Genomic DNA, 27,076 nt, shown 5'->3' on the forward strand with positions numbered 1-27,076 from the left:
TGATGTTGTTTCAGAAATGAGTCCTGTTCTCCGACTCAATTTTTTCTGGGGTGCCATGTCACCACAAGACCTGCTTTTCAAGGCCTAGGGTAGTGTTCCAGGCAGTGGCATGGGGTACAGAATATGTTTCCAGCCACCCGGTGGTTGCTTCCACCATTGTCAGCACATGGCTCTTGTCCTGGTGAGTTTGTGGGTGTGTGATATAGTCATTCTGCCAGGCCTCCCAATATCCCCATATTTATACTTCAGCCATTGCCCTCCATACCACAGGGGCTTTAACCGCTTGGCTTGCTTAACTGCAGCACATGTTTCACATTCATGGATAACCTGCGTGATAGTGTCCATGGTCAGGTCCACCCCTCGATCTCAAGCCCATCTATATGTTGCATCTCTTCCCTGATGGCCTGAAGTATCACAGCCCCACTGAGCCATAAATAGGTCAGCCATATGTTGCCAGTCCAGGTCCACCTGAGCCACTTCAATCTTGACAGCCTGATCCACCTGCTGGGTTTTTTTGATGTTCTTCAGTGGCCTGACTCTTGGGTACCTGAGAATCTATGTGATGTACTTTTGCCATTATCTTCTCTATCTGAACAGCAATATTTTGCCACAGTGCGGCAGCCCAAATGGGTTTACCTCTGCGCTGCCAGTTGCTCTGCTTCCATTGCTATAACCACTCTCACAGGGTTTTTGCCAGCATCCATGAGTCAGTATAGACATTGAGCACTGGCCACTTTTCTCTTTCATCACTGTCTAACGCTAGCTGGATGGCTTTCACCTCTACAGACTGTCTCGATTCACCTTGTCCTTTAGCAGTTTCCACGACTTATCATGCAGGACTCCATACAGCAGCTTCCCACCTTTGATGCTTTCCCACAATGCAAACATTGGTGGGCACATTGCCTCTCCTTTTTTGAGAGTTTCTTATACAATGGGGCCTCTTCAGCACATGTCACCTCCTCCTCTGGTGACATGCCAAAATCTTTGCCTTCTGGCCAGTCTGTGATCACTTCCAAAATTCTTGAGTGACTGGGGTTTCCTACGCAAGCACGTTGTGTGATCAGTGCAACCCACTTACTCCACGTGGCATATGTTGCATGATGTGTCGAGGAGACCCTCCCTTTGAACATCCAGCCCAGCACCAGCAGTGGGTGTGCTAAGAGGTGTGCTATGTTGCCCCATATGATGATGTCATCAGTGTACTGCTGGTGTTCCAGAGCGTCACCTTTTTCCAGTGCAGTCTGGATTAGTCCATGGCAAATGGTGAGGCTGTGTTTCCACCCCTGGGGCAGTCGATCCCAGGTGTACTGGATGCCCCTCCAAGTGAAAGCAAACTGTGGCTTGCACTTCGCTGCCAGAGGGATTGAAAAAAACACATTAGCAATGTCGATTGTGGCATTGGTACTTTGCTTCCTTTGACTCTAGTTCATATTGAAGTTCTAGCATGTCCAGCATGGCAGCACTCAGCAGCAGTATAACTTCATTCAGGCCACAATAGTCAACTGTTAGCCTCCACTCCCGATTAGAGTTTCACACTGGCCACATGGGACTATTAAAGGGTGAGCCAGGTTTGCTGATCACTCCTTGGCTCTCCAGTTGTAAGAGACTGAATTCTTATCCTGAACTATTTGCCTCAAAGATTGTTAGGTGTGGGGGACTGGACCATCACCTCAAAGAACCGAACTGTTTATCTTGAGCTCTTTATCTCTAAGATGGCCCGTTTAAGCAGGACACTCCTCTGTCGATAACGGACGATTACCAGGCCATTGAGGCATCCAGAGGAGGAAACGGGGCTGGAGCTGATAAGATATTGATTTCCGGTGTTGAAGGTCTTGTGATGGACGAAACCTGCAGCCCATGACATCATTGAAATAAGATACTAGTTTCTGGTGTTGATCACGTGAAGGTTGTGTGATGGACAAAACCTGTAGCGCATGACATCATTGAAATATGCCCTATAAAAAACCTCATAGAGACAAGCTGTGGGCAGCCTTCTTCACCACCAAAGAATTGAAGACTGAGGACCAACAGGATGCCGCTGGATCCGTGGTGGTGACTATCCTAACAATCCTATCCCAACTGCTTGTTTAATGTCTACCTTTTCTTCCATTCTATCCTATTGCTACCATTTTCCACTTTTGATAATAAAACCTATTTTGACTATATGGCATTTGACCTCATTTGTGTCTTAATCTCACTCTTGGGATCATATTGAAACCTTCCCCGACATTGGATTGGGACACCAGTTGACTAATTAGCTTGTGGATGGGAATCAGGGTGTCTCTGTTGGTGCAATATTGCCACCGGTGCACTGCTGTTGTAGCTATTGGCACTTGCTCTTCAACCCTCAGCAATCCCACAATCAAAGGGTCTTGAAAGAAACCAGGCAAGGTAGACAGCTATTCAGTTCCCTCTGTCTCAAAGACAGCTATACTGAAAGCCCATCAATACCCCTTTGGGTCCTCCAAATACCCTCTCCTGAGATAGTCTGTGCCAAGGATGCACAGGGCCTCTGGGCCAATCACAATGGGGTGTTTCTGCCATTCATTCCCAGTTAGACTTACTTCAGCCCCCAATAGAGTTGACTGTTGGGATCCCCCTGTCACACCAGAAATACAGATGGGTTCTGCCCCTTTATAACTTGATGGCATCAGAGTGCACTGTGCACTGGTGTCTACTAGAGCCTTGTACTCCTGTGGGTCTAATGTGCTAGGCCATCGAATCCACACACTCCAATAGACCTGGTTGTCCATTTCCTCCACCTGGCTGGAGGCAGGGCCCCTCTAATTCTGGTCAGAGTATCCAGTACTCACTTCTCGTAAAATTGGCTCAGAAGTCCCTTCAAAAGGATCAGAAATAAGATCAGCCCTTCTACTCTGTTTGGAAACTGGAGAGGCATTTTTCCTGGTAGAATCCCCTTTTTTGGTGTTTTTTCCTTGCAACTCACGTACCCGTGCATTTAGGACAGAGGTAGGTTTTCCGTCCCATTTCCTCATGTCCTCTCCCTGATCACATAGGTAAAACCACAGGGGACCTCGTGGTGTGCACCTTTTATATCCTGTCTCTCAGTCAGAGGAATGGTCATTCCTGCTAGCTGAGATGTTGGTCCTTACAAGTCAAGGGTAGTACATATCCTCTTTGATTTGCTTGACATCCTTGGAAAGCTTCTCCACAGCTGAAATGCAGACTTGTAGGGAATAAGAGAGATTTTCTTCTTATCACTGGAGTTGGTGAGCCACTTCATCCACTGTCAGTGCCTCTTTGTCTTTCCAGGTCAGAATTTCCAGTGAGTTGGCATATGACAATCACGCACTCAATACAAAATTCTTCCACATGGGTCTCATGCATGGGACTTCGTCTGGATATTTGAGTAATTGTGGGTTGTCCGGGTCATAATGAATTGTCTGTAGCATGGCTAATTCGCTCAGATATTGGATACTTCTCTCCATGGTGGTCCACTTGCTTGATTGACATATAACATCTTCCTTAAAGGGGTATCTTTCCTTCACGCTTGACAGGACCCGCCTCCAGAGGCTGATGACTTGTGTCCCTTTTCCAACTGCCTTGTCAATGCCACCTTCCTTGGCAAGTCATTCCAGCTGCTTGGTTTCCCTACCTTCTAATTCCAAGCTATTAACCCCATTGTCCCAGCATCAGAGAAGCCGGGAGATAATATGCTCACCTATACAGTGGCCAAAATCTTTTTCCATATCCTGCAGCTCACTCAGGGATAACGATAGGGTGATTACCTCTGGTTCTTCCTCTTCCTCCTGTTTCAATGATGACTCTGGCTCATCTTCATCCTTCGCTAAGTGAAGTGATTTTTTTATATATTTCTTCTTCTGTATGGGGTCAACTGATATTGGTGTGGGTTGGTGTGCTGGTTTAGTTGCAGTACTGCTTGCCAAGGTTTGGGTAGCTGCAGTGATTGTCACAGGGGCTGGAAGGACTTCAGTGCCCATTACCAAGTTTTGGGTAGCCACAGTGCCTGTTGTCTTGTTGTTAGATCCAGGGACCTTCTCTTCCCCTTGAGGGTAATGAGTAGTGTTGAACAGGGCTCTATAGGCATAGGCCAGGCCCCAGCACATTGCAGCAATTTGTATCTCTCTGGAGCTGCCAGGGCGACAGCATACCTTTCCCAAATATTTCACTAGTTCTTCCAGATTCTGCACTTGTTCAGAGATGAATTTCTAAAACATTGGAGGTTCTCACTGTTCTAGTTACTTGCCCATGCTACCCCACTCACACTGCCACTCATAATTATCCAGCCTCAGGGCAGATCTCTGGGTGATCTTCTTAAGTAGTTGTTTAACGTTAAACACAAGCTGAAGCATTTTCAGGGGTGTGCTAATTCCTAGCAGTAGGGCTAGGATCGTGCTGGTCTCAACATCCCAAGTATATTCAAATTTTTCAAAATTCTCAAATGCCATTGTAAATGGACTGAAGGAGAAAGGAGAGGGGAAGAAAGGTACCCCACCCATAGATTGGCGCTCTGAGGAGGAAAAGTAAATGGTGTAATTATTAATAGTTTCCCACAGATGGCTCCTGAAGTATAGTGGTGACAATCCTGAGTGCAAATACTGGATTAATTCCACAACCAGTAACTTTATCATATGACAAAACAGTGTTACACAATACATCAAAGAGAAAACCTTAATCTACCTCCCACGGATGATAAGCAGCAGCACAGGGACTACACAGAGCAAGTTGAGGTGATACATAACAGAACTTTAAAAGTGAGAGCAACAACTCTAAGAACACATAAATCAATACAATGACCAGCGACTATTAAACCAATATAATGAACGCTTCTAGCAAATTTGTTTTAACAAGCTCTGGTCAGGTTTGTTGTTACCTCAACCCTTCAGGCCCCACGTTGGGTGCCAAAATGGACTTTCATGGTTTAATCCCAGCCAGCAACTAAGCACCACGCAGCTGCTCAGTCACTTCCCCCCCATACCCAGTGGGATGGGGGAGATTATTGGAAAAAGAAGTAAAAGTAGTGAGATGAGATAAGAATGTTTTAATAGAACAGAAAAGAAGAAACTAACAATGATAATGATAACACTAATAAAATGGCAGCAATAATAATAAAAGGATTGGAATATACAAATGATGCACAGTGCAATTGCTCAGGACCTGCTGATTGACTCCCAGTTAGTCCTTGAGTGGCGATCCCCCACTCCCCTGGGTTTATATACTAGACATGATGTCATATGGTATGGAATACCCATTGGCCAGTCTGGATCAGCTGCCCTGACTGTGTCCCCTCCCAAATTCTTCCCATACTGAACTCAAAAACATAGCACTATACCAGCTACTAAGAAGACAATTAACTCTGTCCCAGCTGAAACCAGGACAAAGGACCTCTTTAGCAAGAAAAGTGACCTCTTGTCACAGAATGCTCTTGTTCTGGTCTTTGTGAGACAGCCATTACTAAGAAAATGTTTGGTAAAAGCAAAGATATACTGTGGTAGTTAAAGTGTTAAATATAGAGACAAATTTTCTAGATGTTCAACTCTTTAGTTAAACTCAAAGTAGATTCTAGATGCACTAATAGATATGGTCAAGTAAGTTATCTTCAGTTCACCTATGTGGGAAATGCATTTTAAATATTTTTACCAAATGCTTGTTTACCAAAATGAAATCACCATTTAAATGAAAACTCTTGAATTTTGCTGACAATATTTTAATTAGCAGAAGTTTCCAAGTAAGATGAAGTTAATCACTGAGAGGTTCTGGAGCAATTTAGGATTCCCAGTACTCAGTGTTTTTCATAAGCATCAAGAATTCAATCTTTACTCTCAACAAAAAGTGGCTGCCTTCTCTAGCAGGAAGGAAGAATAGAAAATTAAATTCCCCAAACAACAACAACAAAATCAATGGGTGCCAGCTCAAGTGATGAGTGTTATTCACAGGTTAGAAAATATGGTGATTATCAAATTAAGAAGAAACGTGGGGGGAGGTCCCTCACTGGTTTCTTAAGGAAGAAATCCTTAAATATTTCCCCAAAAGTAGTGCAGACACAAGCCTGTCACACCTAAGACTGGCCTTGGAATTGAATATGCTGAGGAGTTTCCTGTTGCACTGCACTTCTGGATGTCATATATGTGCTGCCCTGGTGTAACTGCAGGGTGGATACTGTATTCTGTGGGTTTCAGACCCAGCACACTGTACATCTGTGCACAGGATCTGCAGACAAAGATTAGGAGGTACCAGATGACACCATAAGCAGCTCATCATCATAATTACCATGATCTGGCTAGCACCAAGTTGTTGAGCTGCACACAGCCTGGCATTCAGAGGTACCCAATGCATAATCCAAAGGAGGACAAGGCGGCAAGTTCTTGTGAAGTACGGCACAGTGTTGAAGATGTAGCTTAGATAGTCTCTTAAAGTGGGATAAGAATATCTAAATATTTTAAAAATTGACAGTTTTACCGCTAAAGCTGTCTAATGATCAGCCTCATCCAAGTTTCGCACTTTTTTCTTAACATGGTACTAAATGTATTTGAGCCTTGGAGCATGGCAGGATCCTAATTCCAAGGCAATCAAGTCAGTCAGCTGGAGAGTCTGCCATTGCCTCCATAGCCCAGAGAAAAGGTCTCACAGTTAACTGCAGGTCAATAATATAGCCATGACCCTTGAAAAGCATGAACAGTTTGACTTTCACTCTAATTGCAAGAAAAGCCTTTCTGATTTTTTGACAAAATGAACAAAATCTTAAAGGAGTAAAGACCAGTGCCTGACTGCGGGCAGGTCACATTCTTAGAGCAAAAAATTCCCTTTTGCCAATATGCATAACGTTTGTATTGTGCACCTGATTGCATTGTTATCAAGCTGTCCAGGCTGCCAACAGAAAACAAAGCCATAGGAAACAGGACTTGAGCCTTCAGTAACACGAGGTCCTACAGTGCACTTAAATGACCTGTTCATATAGTAGAAGATGTGAGATCTGAAATCTTACTTACTCTTTGTAAGGAAGATTATAAACATATCAATCAGCACAAAAGAAGTTATGAAAAAAATAGTGCAAAATAATGTTCAACATAGTAGTTATTTTTTCAAATACCAGTACAGCACAGAAATTTTGAGAGGAGCTTACAGCAACAGACAACTATGTTTTCCAAAGAGAAAAAGGGATTATATCTGTCCTGAAACTAGAGGAGAATCTTAGATTGTTAAAGGGCTCTTTATACCACTGACTGTTGAATCTTGCTTCAAGTACAGGGACTGTCATCTACCGCGTACAGCAGTGTTGGGGAGCTGTTGAGGAGATCTCAAAGTCAGAGCTGCAAAAAGTTATGCATCTCCTATCACTAGCAAGAACATGACCTGCATCTATATTCAGGATGTATGTCACTATTCTGAATAATTACAAGAAAAGGAGTGACGACAGGCTTCGACCTTAACCACAGAAAAATTACTATCTTCAAATTACAAACAGATGAGCCCAGTATATTGTATTCTCAGTGACAGGCAACCAACTCTCACTAGTCAAACTGTAAGACACAAAAAAATAAGTGCCTTTTTTCTTGCCACGCGATTGTCACAATTTCACAACTACTTTTGTCTGCAAGTGCTAGAAATACATCTGTTAAGTATATGACTGTAAGGCTTACTTTTCCTTTGAAAATGATCTGTGCTTCCTAATTTCTAATAATACTAAACCTGTCTCATCAACACATGCCAAGATATCCTTACAGTACAGAACCCAGAGAAAAGACAGTTATGCTAAACCAGAAAGCGGAATGTGGGATGACAACTTCCTTAATCCATAGTATTAAGACTTATATAATTCTTCAGATGGGAAGCTGTTCCAGAGTCTCAAGTAGCTGCAATATTAGAAGGATTGAGGTGCCTTGAGCTAGTTCTCAAAGCCAATGCCATATTTGCATCACAGATTACTTTTCATGTCTAGTCTGTATGAGACCCAGCCTTTCCCCCATTTGCTGTCTCCTTCAGTGCCTCTTACTCAAAGACCTATTATCTAGAGCTTCAGGGAACCTGTGCCATTCATTCTTGCTCCCAATAAATGGGCTTAGATCTTTTACATCCAGATAATTCCCATGTACCATGTATATACACTTTCCACTTGCCTGGGGGCTGGTTTCCAATTCAAAGGGGGTGCATAGTGTTAGGGTGTGGTGCTGCCATCATGGCACAGTCTCTGGAGCTGTGAACACCATTGTATCTTCTTATGTTTCTGCCCTCCCTGTGATCTTGTCTTCTTGCATGCCAAAGGCTGCTGTGACATCAGATATTAGGGGAATAAGAATAATAATACTGGAATATCTTGACAGAAGGATGAATTGGAGTATAATTTATTTTCAGTCTTGGCATTCATATAGTACAGAAAAATTGCTCAAAATGTGGTAGTGTTCAATTACTTATATAATACGGGCAAGTTTTCTTATGTATAATTCACTTAAGAAGTAAACAATATAATGTGCCTTATTTGAGTCTGAGTTGTTAGGATGACACATGCTAAAAATGTGACACTCATACACTATGAAGAAAGGTTTACAATAAGTTTGAGGATACCATTCCTTGAGGTAACAGAAATTCTTAGATCATAACTACAAGGATGAAAGCTCTTTGGAAAGAAGTAGGAATAACATAGCTAAGAGAGTACAGCATAAATTGAAGATTGTTGGTTAAGATGATTACACAAATTACTTGCATGCTTTGGAATCAAATCAATGGACATCAGTTTGATTGCTGTGTCACTGAACCACTAATAATTTGCTTAGGCATTGAGCTAAATAAATAGTAAAAATGTGTATTCCAGACAGTATGACTGTTTTTCAGAAATAATGTGATACACTCAATACAGTGATTCTTTAGAGTCTTAAATTATCAACATTATATAATAATTTACGGTTCTGAACTGAAAAGTTGCTTTGCTGTGAAGGTTCAAATGGTTCTCTTTATATGAATGAGGAAGCCCTGAATATATTAAGTATGTGATTAATTCTCGACCCCACAGTTAGTATACCTATATTTAGTCACTTACACGAAGTAGATATTACTAGTTCAATTTCAACTTCACACCACAAGTAATAAAAGGCACAGAACACAATCACCCTTGGTATACCTGCAGTTACATTTGAGAGAGGAGAAGGAGAAAGAGTTTATAAAAAGCCTCAATATAGATCAATCAACAGTGTTCAATAAAGAATAATGAAGCATATAAGTGACAGAAAAGTGGATAGCCTGCACAAGCTATTAGAACATTTTGGTGTTTCTCATGCCCTTGAATTACTTCTCTGTCTTCTTCAATCTTTGACCTATCAAGGCATAATCTGATATGCTGTAAACCATGAAAATTTAAGGACCAAAGAGAGCCTGTTCCCTTTTGTTATTGTTTCGTTTGATACCATTGAGAAATGCAGAACTTTCCTACATGAAAGATGGGTGTAAACAGCAAGAGATGGCACAGTTCCAGCAATAATTTTCAGTCTTCTTTGATAAATCTGGCCTGTGGATAATAAATTATGAGAGTATGAATTTAGCACCAATGTCAATGAGCAAACTGATGTTTCCTATATTTTGCAGGAAAAGCAACAGTACTACTTAAAAAAAAAACGTTTGAGGTGGGTATAAATATAAATATATAAAAAACCCACAACAGTAGGAACAAAAATTAGTAAGTATAGTTATATACCTCGAGTACAGGGGAAATACATTTAGATGGAGTGGAACAAACATGTAAATAAAAAAGGCTGTGTTTGATATGTGCTTTTAAACTAGTTATTTGGAGCAATTAAAAGAACTTGAGGTAATCTGAACTCTGAATTATGTTTTTCTATGTTGTATAATTAAAAAACTATACAGGTACATACATACTTTTCTAATAAGATGTGTTCATTTACTTTAAATACAATCATATGTTCTTAATTGTTTCCCAAAATACATACATACATGTTGACCCAGTCCAAATAAATCCTATTTAAAAAATAAATAGAATATACTTAAATACACTTTTGTTGAATATTGTATTTCAGCAAATTTCAAACAAAATTAATATGCCATCTCAGGATCTATTGAAAGCAAGTTGCTGTAAGGATAGAACAGAGGAGGTATAGCATTTTTGAGATTTATCACCACCACAAATAAGATTTGAAAGTCTACTGCACTTTTTTTTGGCCTTCTGATGAAATCTTTAAATCCACATGAAAAATATGATTAAGTGAAATAAAAAAGGCATTTATCTTTAAGTGCTGTAGTTCTATCTTTAGGTAGTATGTCATGTTTTTGTCTTATCTAAAAACAAAATAAAAGAGAAATAAGACTTAACATATTTTACTTTAAAATTCACAAAACTAGGAAGTAGCAATATTCTGTACTGCATACTATACAAAAAATTATTTTAAATTCCAGACAAAAGACAATTGAACATCCTACTTCATAATGTAGAGGTACTTAACAAGTTTCAGTCAAACAACTGATTAGGTATCAGTAAATTATTCAACAGGACAAGTTAAGGAAATAGAAGAAGTTTGAAAGAGAAAATAACATTTAGGACACCATCTACTATTAGCATACTAATAGACTACAGTAGATTAAAAAAATTACATGATTACAGGTAAAGTGATAATGATCATCATACAGTAGGTATTTTTTAGAATGTGGATTGCTTGTGTTAAGAAAGTATATGGAAATAGCTTTCTGTTATATGCCACAAAGTAGGGAAGGAATAGCTTCTGAAGAAAATCAAAAGGGATGGGATTAAATGCAGTAAATTTGACAATGCTTAGCAGAATAGAAATATACTAAGCAAACCAGGGAAAGGAATAAAGTAAGAGAGGCCAGAAAAAATAGAATAATATTGTGCAAATCTGAAAAAGCCACAAGAGAAATTTTTCAGAACATATTGATCATACTAAAAAGAAATACATTAAAATCATCCAGTGTAAATACTGGCAAATCACCTGCAAAATCTAGAAAGTAAACCCAATCAAGAAATTAAAACTCTGAGAAAGACACTGAGCATTATGTCTCAAGTTTTCAATGAATGAAACGTTAGCTTTCTGATTATTGGAAGCCAAATATTCTTCATTAAATTAAACTTTCTAATGGCATGTGCCAAATCAGTAGCCAAACTGGACTAATTCCAGGAGTGTTTAGAATACCTTCAGTTACTGAAATGTGTACTGTTTAAGAATTTGATTTACAAAGTCTTGGTACCAAAGCTTCTGGTCACTTCAGAAAAATCACAGAGTGCAGCTGTTACTTTGAAAACATAGGATATTGATTCTGGATTGTTTAATGCAATATTTTATTCAAATTTGGATGTTTTCGTCATGGAGAAAAAACAGTTGGTGAATAAACCTAGGCATTTCTAAAAAGCAAAATGAAGGGAAAGATCGCAGGTGTCTGTTTACTTATAATCCCTGTTGCCAATTCTATTCATAAATGATTGTGCTGTTTTTGGCTGGGATAGGATTAATTTTCCTCATAGTAGCTGGTATGGGGCTATGTTTTGGATCTGAGCTGAAAACAGCATTGGTAATACAGAGATGTTTTTGTCATTGCTGAGCAGTGATTACAGAGGGTCAAGGCCTTTTCTGCTTCCTACAGTGCCCCACCTGCAAGTAGGCTGACGGTGCACAAGAAGTTGGGAGGGCACACAGCTGGGACAGCTGACCCCAACAGACCAAAGAGATATTCCACACCATATGATGTCATGGTTAGCATATAAAGCTGGGGAAAGAAGAAGGAAGGGAGGGGATGTACAGGGTTATGGCATTTGTCTTCCCAGGTAACTGTTACACATGATGGAGCCCTGCTTTCCTAGAGATGGCTGAACACCTGCCTGTTGATGGGATGTGGTGAATGAATTCTTTGCTTTGTTTTGTTTGCATGTGTGTGGCTTCTGCTTTACCTATTAAACTGTCTTTATCTCAACCCATGAATTTTCTCACTCTTACTCTTCTGATTCTCTCCTCCATCCCACACAGGAAGGGAAGTGAGTGAGTGGCTGTGTGAGGCTTAGTTGCCGGCTGGGGTTAAATCATGACAGTAGTCTTAATGGATAGTGAACTGGAACAAAAGTTCAGTATGAGATAATACAACTGCTTCATATCCTAAGCCATATTTCTAAAAATAGGATTTAGTTTCTTTACTATCCCTGTAGATCACATTTTGTTGTAGTTTAGCAGCCAGAGTTATTCCAGTCAGTGAAGTGCTCTGGCTTTGTTCACTGTGCAGTTGTATATGTTTCTTAAACTGTCAATGGCTTCAGCCATCTCTCTCCACATTCAGTGCTGCCAGACTTCTTAGGGATGACCTATGAAACAGTCCTTGTTTTCACCCTAATTATTGTCAAGAATGAGATGAGAAAATCTGCCAGTTCCTATGTATACCCTGAGGCATAAGTATAGGTTATGACATAATACAAATTTATCTTTCAATTACTATTAGTCCATTTGGTCCATAATTTGGAAAATAATATATTCAACCATTTTTTTTCCCCCAAATATTCAGTTTGTTCAGAACTTTCCTTCAGAATTTATAAAACCAATCCTTTTTTAAAGGGCAGTTCTTTTTCCACCAGTGATTTAAGTGCCAGGAGACTTTTACGAAACAAAGTTTGAAACATTTTGATTTTTCTTTTTTAAATAGTTAGAAGAAATGTGGGGTTTAGTTCATTTATGCTATACCATACAAGTAAACACCAAACAATTTCAGTTTATGGAATTTAAATTTTGTACAGAGACTTTTTAATGAAGATATCTGCGTATCTTAGTGATCTCTAATGTAACAGCTCCAGCTGTCATGTTTTGTGTTGTCCTTCAAGATACTCGTATAATTCAGGTGTTTAAAATTTTCATGTTTAAACAGTTCTGCATATTTTAAAGAAAGAACACTCTTTTATGCTTTGGCAGTACAGTGAATGATCAAAATGGGCAAAACCCAGCTCTTACGGATGAACTATCCTGTTTGAACTAACTGAACTTTGGTCCAGGCAGGTCTTCAGCAAGTAGGCCTAACCAAAGATAATCGTATTGTGTGAGGCTATTGGTGAGAACTCAGCACCAAACCCCCCTAAGGACTGGTTTGACTCGAGACTGAGCTTTTAAGTGGCCAAAACTCATTAAGACAGCAGAAAATCTGACTACAAATCAACCACTTTATGCTATAAATTTCTGCAACCATCAGGGCCTGTTGAGATCTCCCTCCATAGTAGCTGGCTGTGCAGCGGTGGCCTCCCCTTGAGTAGGGACACCTCTCAAGGTTACCCTTCAAGGCTGAGAGATCCCTTACCTGACACTAGACATTGATGGGTTGGTAAGTGACATTTTTTTGCATGCATGTAACATTTAAGATACATACAGTAAGCTTAAGCAATAGTTTTTTTATCCCATGATAACTTTAAGTGTAGTATTGACCACTAATCCATCTGTACTTTTAAAATATTTTACATACCTAAATTTATTGATTAAAACTCAATAACTACTAGATCAGATCTGTATGAATGACCTTTGACTCTTCTCCTGTGATATCAGCCCACATGCCAAGATGTTTTATTCCCTCTCTCCATTGTGATGATTATAGTATCTTCTATAAACTCTCCTGAAACCCTATTTTAAACACTGATTATGGTTCTGCAACAAGTCATACCAAAGTTATTGAAATATCCGTAAACATAACATTAACTTATTAGGAGGCAGGGACTGATTTTTATTCCTATCCTGTGTTTTGACAGTTCCCAGTACAATTAATGCTTTGCTTCTAACTGTTGCCCTTAAGGACTACTGCATTAATACTGCTATTAGTAACAACAGTAACAATAATAATATGCAAATAATAGTAATACAGAAAGTTTATTCTTGCAAGTACTTCCCTGTAACCATTAATAAATACCAAGCATTACTCCTTTTTATTGTTCTAGAAATACTACTATAAGAGGATATATGCTGACAATGAAAACTGATGCACACTGAAGAACTATTTTTGTTGTTGCTCTGAAGTACTAGTTTATGAAATCATTTCTTCAGATATGTCCCTTTCTTGAGTGCTTATCAAAGGTGTTGACATAGTATGACCCAGTAATCCACAGGTTTATAATCAAGTTCCACAGAAAACTCACTTCAGTGATGTAGCAACAGTTTGAAGGTCATAATAATCTCTGAAGGTCAATTTCCTGAAACATGGTTCAGAGCTTTTGCTACATGCAGAGGTGAACTTGGTGTTTTGCTGTAGCCTACTTCAGTCAGGAGCTAACTTGTGAATGATCAAGAAACACTTCACAAATACTTCTAAACTCCATTTTCCTAATCCAAAGGTGTGATAGGGTGCAGCCAACCATGGTAATTCAACTTGCAACAAGTTATTATCAGATAGAAAACATGTTGGTAGGCTGAAAGGTACTGGAGACTTTAAAGACTTCAAATGTTTTATTGAATAGAATATGCACTTTTCTACTTGTCTGTTTTCCCAAATGTGTCATTTTTCTGTTGCAGCAGAGCCTTTTCTATCCAAGGCAAGCGAATAAATTGGGGTAGGTGGTGGGGGAAGGAAACACCACCCTCATCTAGCAACTCTACCTCCTAATTTCTATCACTCCTTAAAAATTTGTGACTAATTAAGTTTATACCCTCTCATCCAAACACTGTGCATGCAGATATCTCTACCACAGTGTAACCTGTCCTTAGCCTGTATGTTTGATCTTTTACTGCAAGGGAATGTAGGGTGATCTGAACAAACAGTATAAATTGTCTTACTAGCATAGAAACGGGAGCAATTAGGGATCAGTGGAAACATCAGTAGCAAAGTTCTTTTGTGTTGAAGTTGAGAGCCTTTGGAAGTTTTTTTCTTATTTGTTTTTACCTCAGGCTATATATATACAAGCTTTTATTTCTCTTCTCCCATACGCCTGTCCTATTTCCCATTGTTACTAACACCTCAGTGTAACTCTCATAGAAGTGGTAAAGTCTATGCTCTGATTTATCATAGGCACATAGACTAGAAAAGACCTCAGGAGGTCTCTCTTGCAACCTCTACTCACAATGCGGTCAGTTCTGAGCTTAGATCATGTTACTCAGGGCTTCATTCAGCTGGGGCTTGAAATCCTCCAAGTACAAAGAGAAGCGGCAGAGCATCTCTGCCCAACTTGTGCCACTGCTTAATCATCCTTATAATGAGTTGCACCACCCCCTCCATATCCATTTTGAACCTCCTTTACTTCAGCTTACCCTTGTTTTGTCCCATCCTCATACTAGGCACAGCTGTGAGGAGCTGGGCTCTGTCCCCTTTTCAGGACATCTGCTGCTCAACAGGTAGCGATATTCTCAAGACTAGTCTAGAGTCATGTGGCTCCTCAATAACCAACTTCTTTCAGGTTTGTACATAAGCACACAAGAATGGTACTGCAATGCAACTGACAGGAAATTTGAGAGCAACTCATGAACACTTCTGAAGAAAAGGACAGCCATTAAGAAAGTTTCTCTTACTACCTGTCCAGAAATGAAAACAAGTTCAATAGTCTGAGCAATATTAATTTTTTTTTTTATTTTAAGAATAAGAATAATATTAGGAAGGGATTAACTTAAGAAAGTCTACCCTCTCTCTAAAACGTTTTTTTTGTGTAGCTGTGCAGATTTAACAATCTAACTGTATACAGTTACACTGAGTTTTACACTGACTGTGCTGGCGTAACAGTTATTACAATCAGCAGGACTTTTAAGTTCAAAGCTGTAGGTGAATTTTATCTCTTTAGTCAAGTACAGTAATTATGTCTGAGAACCTTCTCCCCTTCTCTGTTTTTTTTTTGAGCAGGTTTGAGACACCATGTAAAAAAGAGAACATGAAAGTATCATAGTTGTTAGGCAAGAGGAATGCCTGTTAGAATATCTGGTCTATTTCTCTGTCAGGGCAGGATATTTTCCCATTTTACTAATGTTTCATCTGTGCCATTTTAAAGGTCAGATTTTAATTAGACCCAGCCTTACCTGTGCATGTAATTCCATGTCTGCATTTTCAACAGTTATTATTACAAATACATTTAAAACCTAGACCTTTTTGAGTAAAACTGACAAATTAAGCATGTAAATTAAATTTGTTCAAACAGTTTAGATTTGCATGGGGCATATGCTTATGTGGAAGTAGAGTTCTCCTGTCCCGCTTTCACTATCCAGCTGCACAAGGATTTTCTGAAGTTACTACTCTTTCCTTGGATAGAAGTAACACAAACCCCTAAATTCTCATAATACCCTTACATTGTCATACATGCTTCTTTCTTTTTTTTTTCTTTTTTTCTTTTTTTTTTTGCTTTAATAGTTTTACTGAATAATTATTCTTCCTGTTCTTCTTTTTTGTCCTTCAAATATTTGTAAGCTATTATCAAGTATTTTAAGCTAGCTGGTTTCTCTGCCAAAAGGGGGGTGGTAAAAATAATGGAAACAAAATAGTAGGCCTACTTTGAATGCAGTTGGAGATTCCATCTACCCAGACCTGACTGGTCTTAATTTTATACCTCCTTTAAGTTTTTCAGAATGTAATTTTTCTATAGTTAATCAACAGGAATTTGTTGGTGTTATGTTCAAAACTTGTGTAAAGGGTGTTAATAGGCCTGTTCCTTCTGGGGGGTCTACCACTCAATCCTGAGTGTATCACTGTGGTAATAACACAGAGGTACTCAGGACTTTATCCCCTCAGTGAATTTCTCTTAATCATCAATGTATGACAGCTGATATTTCAGTACTCAGTTAAATAGCTAACAAGGTTTACCAAGTGGACTAAATGCTACTGCAGATGAATGATAGACTGTATATCTACAAGCACTGAGCAATCATTAGACTTTATCCAGACATGGGTCCCTCAGTACAAGATAGAGATTGTAATTTATAAACTACTGTTACTCATTGCAGTCAAGTGCCAATGATAGGAAGGGCAACTAATACAATTTAATTTGTAACTAAAGTATGATTTTATTATACTGTATCTACTCTTGATACCCCAAGCAAAGTAAACGATTCCTCTTCACCAAAATCTCATTTTATTATGCCAGTCACAATAAGAACACTGTTGCTTGGCATGTGATCCACTTCCATCACAAATAAGCTGCAGTGGTCATAAGTAGTCACATGCTTCTTTCTACTATACATCTAAATGATTTTTCATATGATATGGGAGATACAGCCCTGACTTTTCATTTGCTGTGTAGTCCATTGTAAATTTCCTTTATTGTGACAAAGAAATTAGTGGAATTACTATATATTAATATAGTGGAATTATTATATAGTTAAAAATAAATATTTTTAACTTCTTTTTTTGCATGTTTTAAAAAATACCTAAACCAAAATACAATCATAACTGTGAAATTTAAGATTTTCATGTTATAAATTATAAAGGCAGATTAAATCACTGAGTGCTTTATAGACACAGCAGATAATACTTTACAATATCAATGTAACTATAGTACCCTTAAAGCCATAGTATTTAAAAATTTCTATTAAAGACATGCCTGCATTTATTATGATAATGTTAAATTTATTTTAATCATAATTTAGCTTACATTTCTGACTGGTTTAATTTCTTTAGCTTTAAAAGGTTGTAGAGTATATCTTGCACAAGATCAGCCCTAATAACAACAATCTTCCCTTCTTTTTAATAGTCTAAAATAATTTGAAATAACAAAACTTCTCAAAGGATTTAATCTTGAAACACATCAAGATACTGAAAAGATTAATCAATTTTAGTAATAGTAATTTTCAATTAGAAATTAACTTTGATTTTTTTGCCCTTCCTACCATTGGCATTTGAGCAACTCTGGTCTGTAAACTACAATTTATAAGGATTAAAATACTTCACAAAAATGCATGGATTTTATAATCACAACAGTTATGGGATTAAAATCCATACATAATTTTAATCATTTTTTCCTTCTGAAATGGAGAATTAGGGTACAAGATTGCATTATGGTCACAGAAGAAGTCTGGTCGTGGATGTTGGAGAATGGTCTAAAAGCTAAAGCAATGCTGTCTTGAGACCCAATTCAATGCCTTTCTTCTATATCGTATTTCAGTTACTCTCAGCATCAGTTATTTCTGAGAAACTTGAAAACAGCGAAGAAAACCTGAAAACACAAATGGGCTCTATAAGAACATGTTAATATAGAAATAAGTAAACTTGCTGAAAATTGTGTATATTGTCATCCAAAAAGTGAAGGAAAGGTTTCTGCAAGTTTGCTTCATCTGCATTTTGCATACAGTGTTTAAGAATACTTATGGTGACCCTGCTGACAAAAATGTACTCTAGTCCTTCTCTTAATCCTAGCTATGTGCTCTTAGTGCCTATCATCTCCCACTCACCCAGCAATCTTCAGAGCACAGCACTAGTTCAACTACAACCATCTGAATCAAACCAAAAGAGAGGGTCAGGATGTGTGGCAAGGGATAGAAAAGGAGGCTAGGACCAGCCTTTTCAGCAGTACTCCAAAGATAGAAAAGCTGCTTCTGCTTAAGAGAGTGTAGGATATATTTCTCCCTTCACTTACTTCTAGTAAATTACTCCCAGTGGTGACCAGCACAGCCCAAGAGCATCAGGATGCTTGGTGCTACATTGATTAGCATGCTGGGGAGCCTTCCTGTGATTCATTGCCCTGCCAGGAGCCTCTACGCGTGCCTGGATTTTTGTTTGGTTTGTTCTCACTACTCATTTTTGGTGCTTGTCAAAATTTTGAGAAGTACGGGATTTTGGATCAAAATTAATCTTCCATAGTAATGTTTTGTTGCAAAAGATTCTACCAATATTAACGTGAAATGGGCCAGAAAGTGTCAGGATTACTGAATCTTTTGACTCTCTGACCTCTTCTGAAATGTGGAGCTTTAGCCTCATAGATCACTATAACCACTTTTAGAAACAAGTTGACCCTTTCTTATCAAGCTTATGCAGCCTTTTTCAGGGCATCGAATAGGAGAAAAGCTCTGACTATATGCAGAATGAAAGTGAATGTGATCCATGATCATATATTTCTATTATGGGTGTAGGCGTAGGGAGGGGGGACACATGAGATTAGAAGCACACAGAAAAGCGAAAGAAAAGTCTTGCAAAGTAAGGAACTAAAAATGGTTTCCCTAGCTGCATGATGTGGAGAGAAAGGACAGATTCTGGAATTAAAAGAAAATGACCATATAGTATAGTTAGTAGAATTGTGAGAGCCTTAGGACACAGATTTAGACATTCTTTTTAAGATAAAAGGCCTGGATTTAACACTCCTCCAAGTGACCCAATCGTTCAAAGAAATTCTGATTATTGTTATTTTTTTTAACCATTGTAAGGGGCCTATCCTGAAGTAAATTCTTAATTTTGTTACCTCAGTTAAAGGTGTTAAAGCTAGATGAGCTGACCTGTGTTTCTTGGTGTTACTAAATTTATAGAAGAGTATTTTTGCTTTGTCATTTTTTATTTGCTACTGTTTCTGAAAGGTCCTGAAGTTGACCTTGTTTGTTTGTTTGTGGGTTTTGGCAAAATAGTTTATTTATATTTGTTTTTTGTGTCCTTTTTTTTCAGATGTGACTATAGATTGGTAAGTCATCTTGATTTCTTTTCTTGTATCAGAAATACTAATTTAAACCTTTCGGCCTTTAGTGTGACAGATGTCAATTTGAAATGTAAAAGGAAAGGTGTATTTGGACAAAAAAACAAATGAGTTGTGTCCAAAGTGTCATCTCTATACTATCCAAGTAAATACATAGCTCTTCCTTTGTTTTTAGAATCCCATTTCCTAAACCTGGTATTTTCAGCTCACTTAAAACTTCAGAATTAGACATTTTATATAGTATTTCCAAAATTACACAGACACTCCTTACCACCTGAAGATACTGGGACAGATGAGAAACTGTTGAGCCAAAGAAAGCTGCAAGTGGGCTATGCATGCCTAGCTGTTATTATTCATGCACCTTTGTTTTTCTGAGGTGCATAAAGGATCAGACTGATAATTCCACAAGAGGCATATATGGAAGAAGGGAAATATTATCTCCTCCAAAGGGGAATATGAGTGAAGCCCAACACCAAAGGACCATTAGATGAGAAATGAGTGTGGGGAGAAAGAATATGATAGAGTGACTAATAACTGTGAGCTTTTCAAGGCTGTACTTATGTTGGGAAAATTATCCTGAGGCTCAGCTTAAAAATAAGAAAAAGGACTGTGGTCTAACAGGGAAGCTATGCTGTGGTGTTTGATGATGCTGTGCTCTGCTTGACAGGGCTGTATTAGTGTGCCTGATCCAGAATGCCATCTTCTCCTTATAATCATGTATGGATTGCCAAAATATAACTGTGTATGAACTGTGTATGAAAAAGTAGAGACTTCAAATATCCATGCAACCTGAGCTGGGTGATTTGCTGCATAAATACTCATGTTGGCTCAAACCTGTGAACTTAATGAAAATGTGATACAGAAAATTTATTGTAGGGCTTTGTTCCTGTATCTGCTGCAGCTGGAAACGTGTTTCTTGTTCAGCTTATCCTATTTTTAACCCACAGAGTGCTTCCACAAAATTAAGGAAATTATGTAGAACAGAACAGAAGCTGTTTGTCATCAGAAAGAAAGAGACAGAGTTATAAACCACTCATTGGGGTTGCTGGGGTCTAAAACATTCCAGTCAGATGTTGTATGTTTACATATTTCCAAATATTACCTATACTGAAATTTTTTAACATTCGAGCACAACCATCATGAGAGAACAAATAACAGCGAAGGGAGAGGAAATGCCTCCTTGCAAATAACTACTAAAAGAGGGGCTTTCTTCAAATCAATTTGAGGGACTCCTGGGCCTCTGGCACTGTTAACTTTCTTAGACAAGGTCAAGTAAATTAGTATTTCCCTCTGTTTTGGGATCAGTTTTATCTAGCTTGGATTTCTGATTTGGTATCTGTAAGTGAGAGAGAATAAAAATGGGAAATGAGTCATATTTTGTCAAGCTGTCAGCTACCCAAGTACTATACTTACAGTGCATACATGTTCTTTACAGAATTATTAACATTTGGAAGATCAATTCTCCACAGTAATTCTATCATTAGACACACCAAAAGACAAAGTACATGTTTAGGTTTCTGAAATCACCTCTAGTTTTTAATTCCAGAACCAAAAAAGAACAGTATCTGTGCTGTATTTTCAGTCTTGCAACTACAAAGAGATACAGAAGAGTCAACAGTCCTGATAGAATGCAGTAAGAGAGGACAGGTGGAGAAGGGGGTTGCCTAGTATCATGGCAAAGGCACTGCACTGAGGGAAAAAGCTGGAGCACATACAAATTAGGAATATAGTGGGATTATAACAAAGATTGTGGAAGGAGAAACTTAGGCTGCCTTGCAAGAGAACAAGAATTGCTGAAGCACTGAAATAGCCTTCTTGAAACTGAAATATGGCATAAAGTTCAGCATCAATTACATTCAAACTTGTTCAGCATGCACAAATTAAGTCCTGAAGTTGCATAATGTGTTTGAATGTAAAAATATTTCATTAGACTTAAAAAATAAATTTTTATTTTGCAATTTGAATTTTTGAATTTTTTTTTTTTTTTTAACATCAGTGATCCTAAGGATTTGAGACTATTTATCACTTATTTTCATTCCTGCTAAACACCATAACTTCCTGGGCTCTCATCTAGTATACTTATGTTTGCATATTTTTCTCTGGAAGCTTCTTGCACTACAAGACTGCAGCTTTCTCCTCACATATTCCTGCAACCAACACTGAACACAACAAGGGTGCAGTTATAGCCTATTCTGTAGCTCACTCCCAGTGGACACATCTGATGTTAGTGACATACACTGGCATTGGGAATAGAATTAATGGAAAAGCTATTATTGACTCTAACTATCCCTCACTGTGAAGCAACCAGTAGCTTTTCTCAATAAGCTCGAAATATTCCTGATGTCTTCCCCCAATTCTGACAGTTGGCCAAATCTCTACTTAATTTGCTTCCACCAGACACTCACATAATGTTTGGACACTTTTCAAGGTAAACCCAGCTGTACTTCAGTAACTTCTAGATGAACAAAACCCACAATGCCACCTCTGCATATGCACAGTCCCTTATCTCGTTATTACCTAACTTCTTTTAACAAAATCTGTGCTATAGTTGTCCAAACCTTGTCATCTTCTTAACTCAAACAGTGGCACAAACCCAGCTAACCTCTCTTACCCTGTTATTTTCCAGGCATCATTCAGACACCTTCCCACCCACAATTCTGTCATATTATTCTGTATGTGGCACTGCTAGTGATAGAGAAGATTGATAATAATCTGAAATGTTTAAAGATCATTTTATGCTTTGACACTAATAAATTAAATGCTTACCCAGGATTTACCTGTAGCTACACTGCTCACTGCTTCTCCTTTTGGTACAACTCAGCCAGCTAGCATATCTTAAATTATGCTGGTTTTGTCTCCACTAAACTTTAAGGACATCTTAGACTATACTAGAAAATGTTTTCTAACAGCTCCACTTTAAATCCTCCTCAGTGATTATATCACAGTAAGACCATTGACAGCAGGATATGAGATTGTGTTGGGAGATAAGTATTCAGCTACCACTTCAATAAAGCAGTTGTGTTAGTAGAACCTCATCTGGAGCTATGTTTGAGGAACTCCAGCTGATTTTATTATGCTTTATGGAGCCAAAGCTTAATGTTAGAATACTGACTTGGCAGTTGGTTAAAATGGAAGACTATACCACCAATGGACTCCTAAACTGAGAATGTTTTTAAAAATTATGCCAGATGGACAAAGCTGATGGTGAATAAGTTTGTAAGATCTGAGAAAGACAGATGGTCAGCAACTCTAATGGCTATACCAATGTATAAATCAGACATGCTCCAGGTAGCGGGGGGGGGGGGGGGGGGGGGGGGGAGGGCAAAGAAATTATCTAGTGTCCCTGATGTTTAAGCCAAAGACTGAACCGAAATGGAGGTGCTTCATTGAGCTGAAAGGCATAAGGCCCACCAATTTCTTTAACTAACAGAGCATGCAAATGTAGCGTAGTTACTTTGACATCTGAGTGTTACAAGCTCAGTCAAACACACCATGTAGTCCAAGAGTACTGTCAGCCCTTTAACACTACTTCTGAAAAGATGTGACCAATTCCAGCTGGGACATCTGGACGTACTTTTCTGTGGATGTCTATTGCAAAGCTGAGACACACACCTTTGGAATGTGTAACAAAGCATCTTTTTTTGCTTTTTTATCTGACTTCAGTTAGCTCTAATGGGGCAAATGAGTGAATGAGATAAATTGGACTCATTTAAGGCACATTGTGAAACATCACAATTGTTTTCTTTCAACAGAAGCACATGTATTTGGAGAAAATCTTGATTCTTTGAGTCAATAGTTGCAAAGTTGACATGAGTTATAATGAAAGTGTAAATCACAAAACAAACCAATTAAAGTTAAAAACTTTATAATTATTGTTGTTGCTAATTCTATTTTTTGGCAGACAAAATGAAAAAAATGGTAACCAGTACACAGACACATTAAATAATGAGTACAGACCAGCTACAACCAAAATAAGCACACATAGTATCAGTACAACAAGCTTCAAAAAGAGATAGAAAGTGCCAGTTATTAACTGAGTGTAGTCAGGCACAAGTAAAGTCAATAAGAAGAATAAGGATGCACAGGGTTCCAGACAAATAATGAAAAAACACAATAAAACCATCCTGGAATAGCTTGCAACACACTGTTGGCAAACAAGTAGCCACAGAAGGGAACCAGCCAGCCTCCCAAACTAGGTTATTCTGTGTGATGTAGAAAGAGATGAGACCTGAGATTAAGTGGGAAGACAAAGAAGCAAAAGTAATAAACATGACAGAAAATAAGAGCTATGCAGATATGAGAATGGCACAGAATGAAAACAATCCAGCAGAGGGGAAAATGTATACCATGTGTGAAAATGCTGAGCACTTCTTTTGCATATGCCAGCTAAACAATCACAAACCTTCAAAGCATGCATATAGACAAGCACAGAAACTGACACTGAGCAGACCACTGAATTGTTTTGGGCTTCTGTACAAACCACAGAAATGGAGGCAGATGAAACAATCATCACATTACCTATGGAGAAGCTTAAAAGGCCATAAGAATCGATATTTAAAAAGAAGCATTAGTCTGTTTCACATCAGAATCAGCAGAGACAAAACACTAGACAAGGAAACACTCTGAAAGCATATGGAATCCACCAAACTGGCAAAATATAGAAGCTTCCCCTTCAGGCAGCCAGAACAGGCACATACTGACTCAAAAAGAACTCAGTCAAATTTTTAAAAATACTCTTATAAAATTGATTGAGCATCATAGATCTTAAATAGCTACTCAGACAGATGAAAGTCATGCCAATAAAATCATCATAGACCTAATAGAAATTATCATTATATGGAAAATAAAATTACAGGTGTGTTTAAAAAAATGGGTGTTTTCTAAGTTATTGTACAAAGGATAAAAAAATCACTGAAGGATCAAGGGAAGGGATGAAATGTACTTTTGCAGTATGATAAAGAAACAGTCATAGAATCCAGTCATGTGAAGGACAATGCTGAGAACAAAACAGATTCCTTCCTTTATATTGTGTTTCTCATATCTTATTTACTGCCATTTCTCTTCTACTGGCAATAGATCTAACTGAGGAATTGAGTGCTATTGGCAAAACTAGAAAAGTATTTTGAAAGGCAGGGAGTCTTCCACAAACCTTCATCCCCAAGTGAGACTGTGGCATGACTAGTCATGATCAGCTGAGTTGGAAACACAGACCACGGTTGATTCACATCTTAACAGCCTCACACAAACAAGCGACTACTATGAATCTGAACATCTAAGTGTAGACAGTCAAGCTTGCATGTTCAAATCGGGCACTTTAAGTCATTTGTGGGAGGAAAACAGTCTTGTTCTCAAAAGGCAAGAAGGTAGGTACCATCCTGTTCTCTCTGCAACCACTAACAGATCACAATGGTGATCCAGAGGTCTGCCATTTTTTTGCTACTAAGTATGTACCTATGTCTGAATGTTCTTAGACATAGTTTGTGTAGCTATCATAAATGACCTGGCATGGTATTTTAATTTTATTATTATTACTATTATTTATTATTTTATTTTTTTTTAATTCTACCCTTTTAACTTGTGTGACTTTCTCATACATGATGGCAGTAGCCCAGGAATGAAAGGCTGACTTTCTCTGTGGTCATATGCCATTAGTGATCACTGAATGCAGGAACACACTATAACCAAACAGTGAGATAACCTAATCTCATAGTGACAAATGTGAGACAATTTGTAGGGGTGAAATTTCAGGAGGAATGTCCCTTTGGAACTAGTTCCTCAGCTACAGACCAGAACTATGAAACAAATACACCTGAATAAATAAATAAAAATAGCTATTTGGACTTTCACAAACCACAGCTGACACTGGCCCATCATTAGCTAGCGGAGTCAGAACATATCTGCAAGAGTTGTAGTCATAAAAAAGGTATCGCCCTTGCACTTCATTATCCAGCATTTATTGTGATACTTGGTGACAGTAGGGTTCCCCAACTTATGGTACAGGTGGAAACTCAATTAGTTCTACCACAAGGCCTTGTAATTCATAAATAGGAAGAAATTCTGTTCGCAGGAGATGATGTACCACCATGGGAGATATTCCTGCTCATGCAGTGAGATCTGCTTACTACAAACACAATCAACAATTCTACCTTGGCTTACCCAATAAAGACTAGGAGTTCTGCTTTTTGCACTATCTTGCTCTGAGAGGTTCTATGTACTCAGGGTGAGTTACTTGTTCTGAAAAAAAATTAAAGTTTTTTATAGCTGAACAAAAGTGAAGAAAACAAATAAAAGAATATTCCCAAGACAGCACGACCTTGAAGTTCTTCACTGAACATTGGGATGTGGCAAGTGAGATAGCTCTAAGCCTGAGTACCAAGGAATGAGATAATACTCCATGGAACTGCTGATTGCAGATGTCAGCTGTGAGGTGAGAACTTTAAACAGGGTGCTTTTTACTCATAGAAAAGTCTACTAAACTTCTAGCTGGAGGAAAATCTTCATCAGTGCCTGATTTCTTTGGACAAATTCATGTATGAAATATCTATTTTCCAGACTTTCAAGAGAATGTATATTTGAAACTCAGGCTAAAGTATCATCATATTGGATACCCACAAGTTTTCAAAACTATTTACTATTGATAAGTAATTTAAAGTCAGATTAGATGCATATTTTTCATTCCTGCTTGTCCTCATATCAGCTGGGATAGAGTTAATTTTCTTTCTAGTAGCTGGTATAGTGTTATGTTTGGGGTTCAGTATGAGAAGAATGTTGATGACACACTGATGTTTTCAGTTGTTGCCAAGTAATGTTTAGTCTAAAGTCAAGGATTTTTCAGGTTCTGATGCCCAGCCAGCAAGAAGGCTGGAGGGGCACAAGAATTTGGGAAGGGACATAGCCAGGGCAGCTGACCCAAACTGGCCAACGGGGTATTCCATACCAAGTGACTTCATGTCTAGGATATAAACTGGGGGAAGATGGCCTGGACGGGGGATCGCTGCTCAGGAACTAACTGTGCATCTGTTGGCAAACGGTGCACAATTGCATTGTGCATCACTTGTTTTGTATATTCTAATTCTTTTATTATTATTGTCATTTTATTATTGTTATTATTATCTTTATTAGTTTCTTCTTTTCTGTTCTGTTAAACTGTTCTTATCTCAACCCACGAGTTTGTTTTTTTGTGATTGTCTCCCACTTCCCACTGGTTTGGAGGGAGGGAGGCAGCGGCTGTGTGGTGCTTAGTTACCACCTGGGGTTAAACCACGATACTGCTGAAGTCTGTGAAGGCAATATTTAGCCCCAGGCCTGTGTCCACAGCTTCTTTCATCCAGAAATTGTAAAGATTTTCTCGTATTATTTCCAGTCCTTTTAACAGGCTGAATTAGGGGCTGGGAAAGGTACACTAAGATGCTTTTCCTTCAAAACTGAGGGAAGAGGAAGAGGACTAAGTCTCTGAACCTCAATGTACAAGCAGAATAGGTTACTTGTAGGTTAAAATCAGTCCAGGATGACAAAGCAGGAAGGCAGAAT

Source organism: Accipiter gentilis, chromosome Z, assembly GCF_929443795.1.
Source record: "Accipiter gentilis chromosome Z, bAccGen1.1, whole genome shotgun sequence".
NCBI classification, from domain to species: Eukaryota; Metazoa; Chordata; class Aves; order Accipitriformes; family Accipitridae; genus Astur; species Astur gentilis.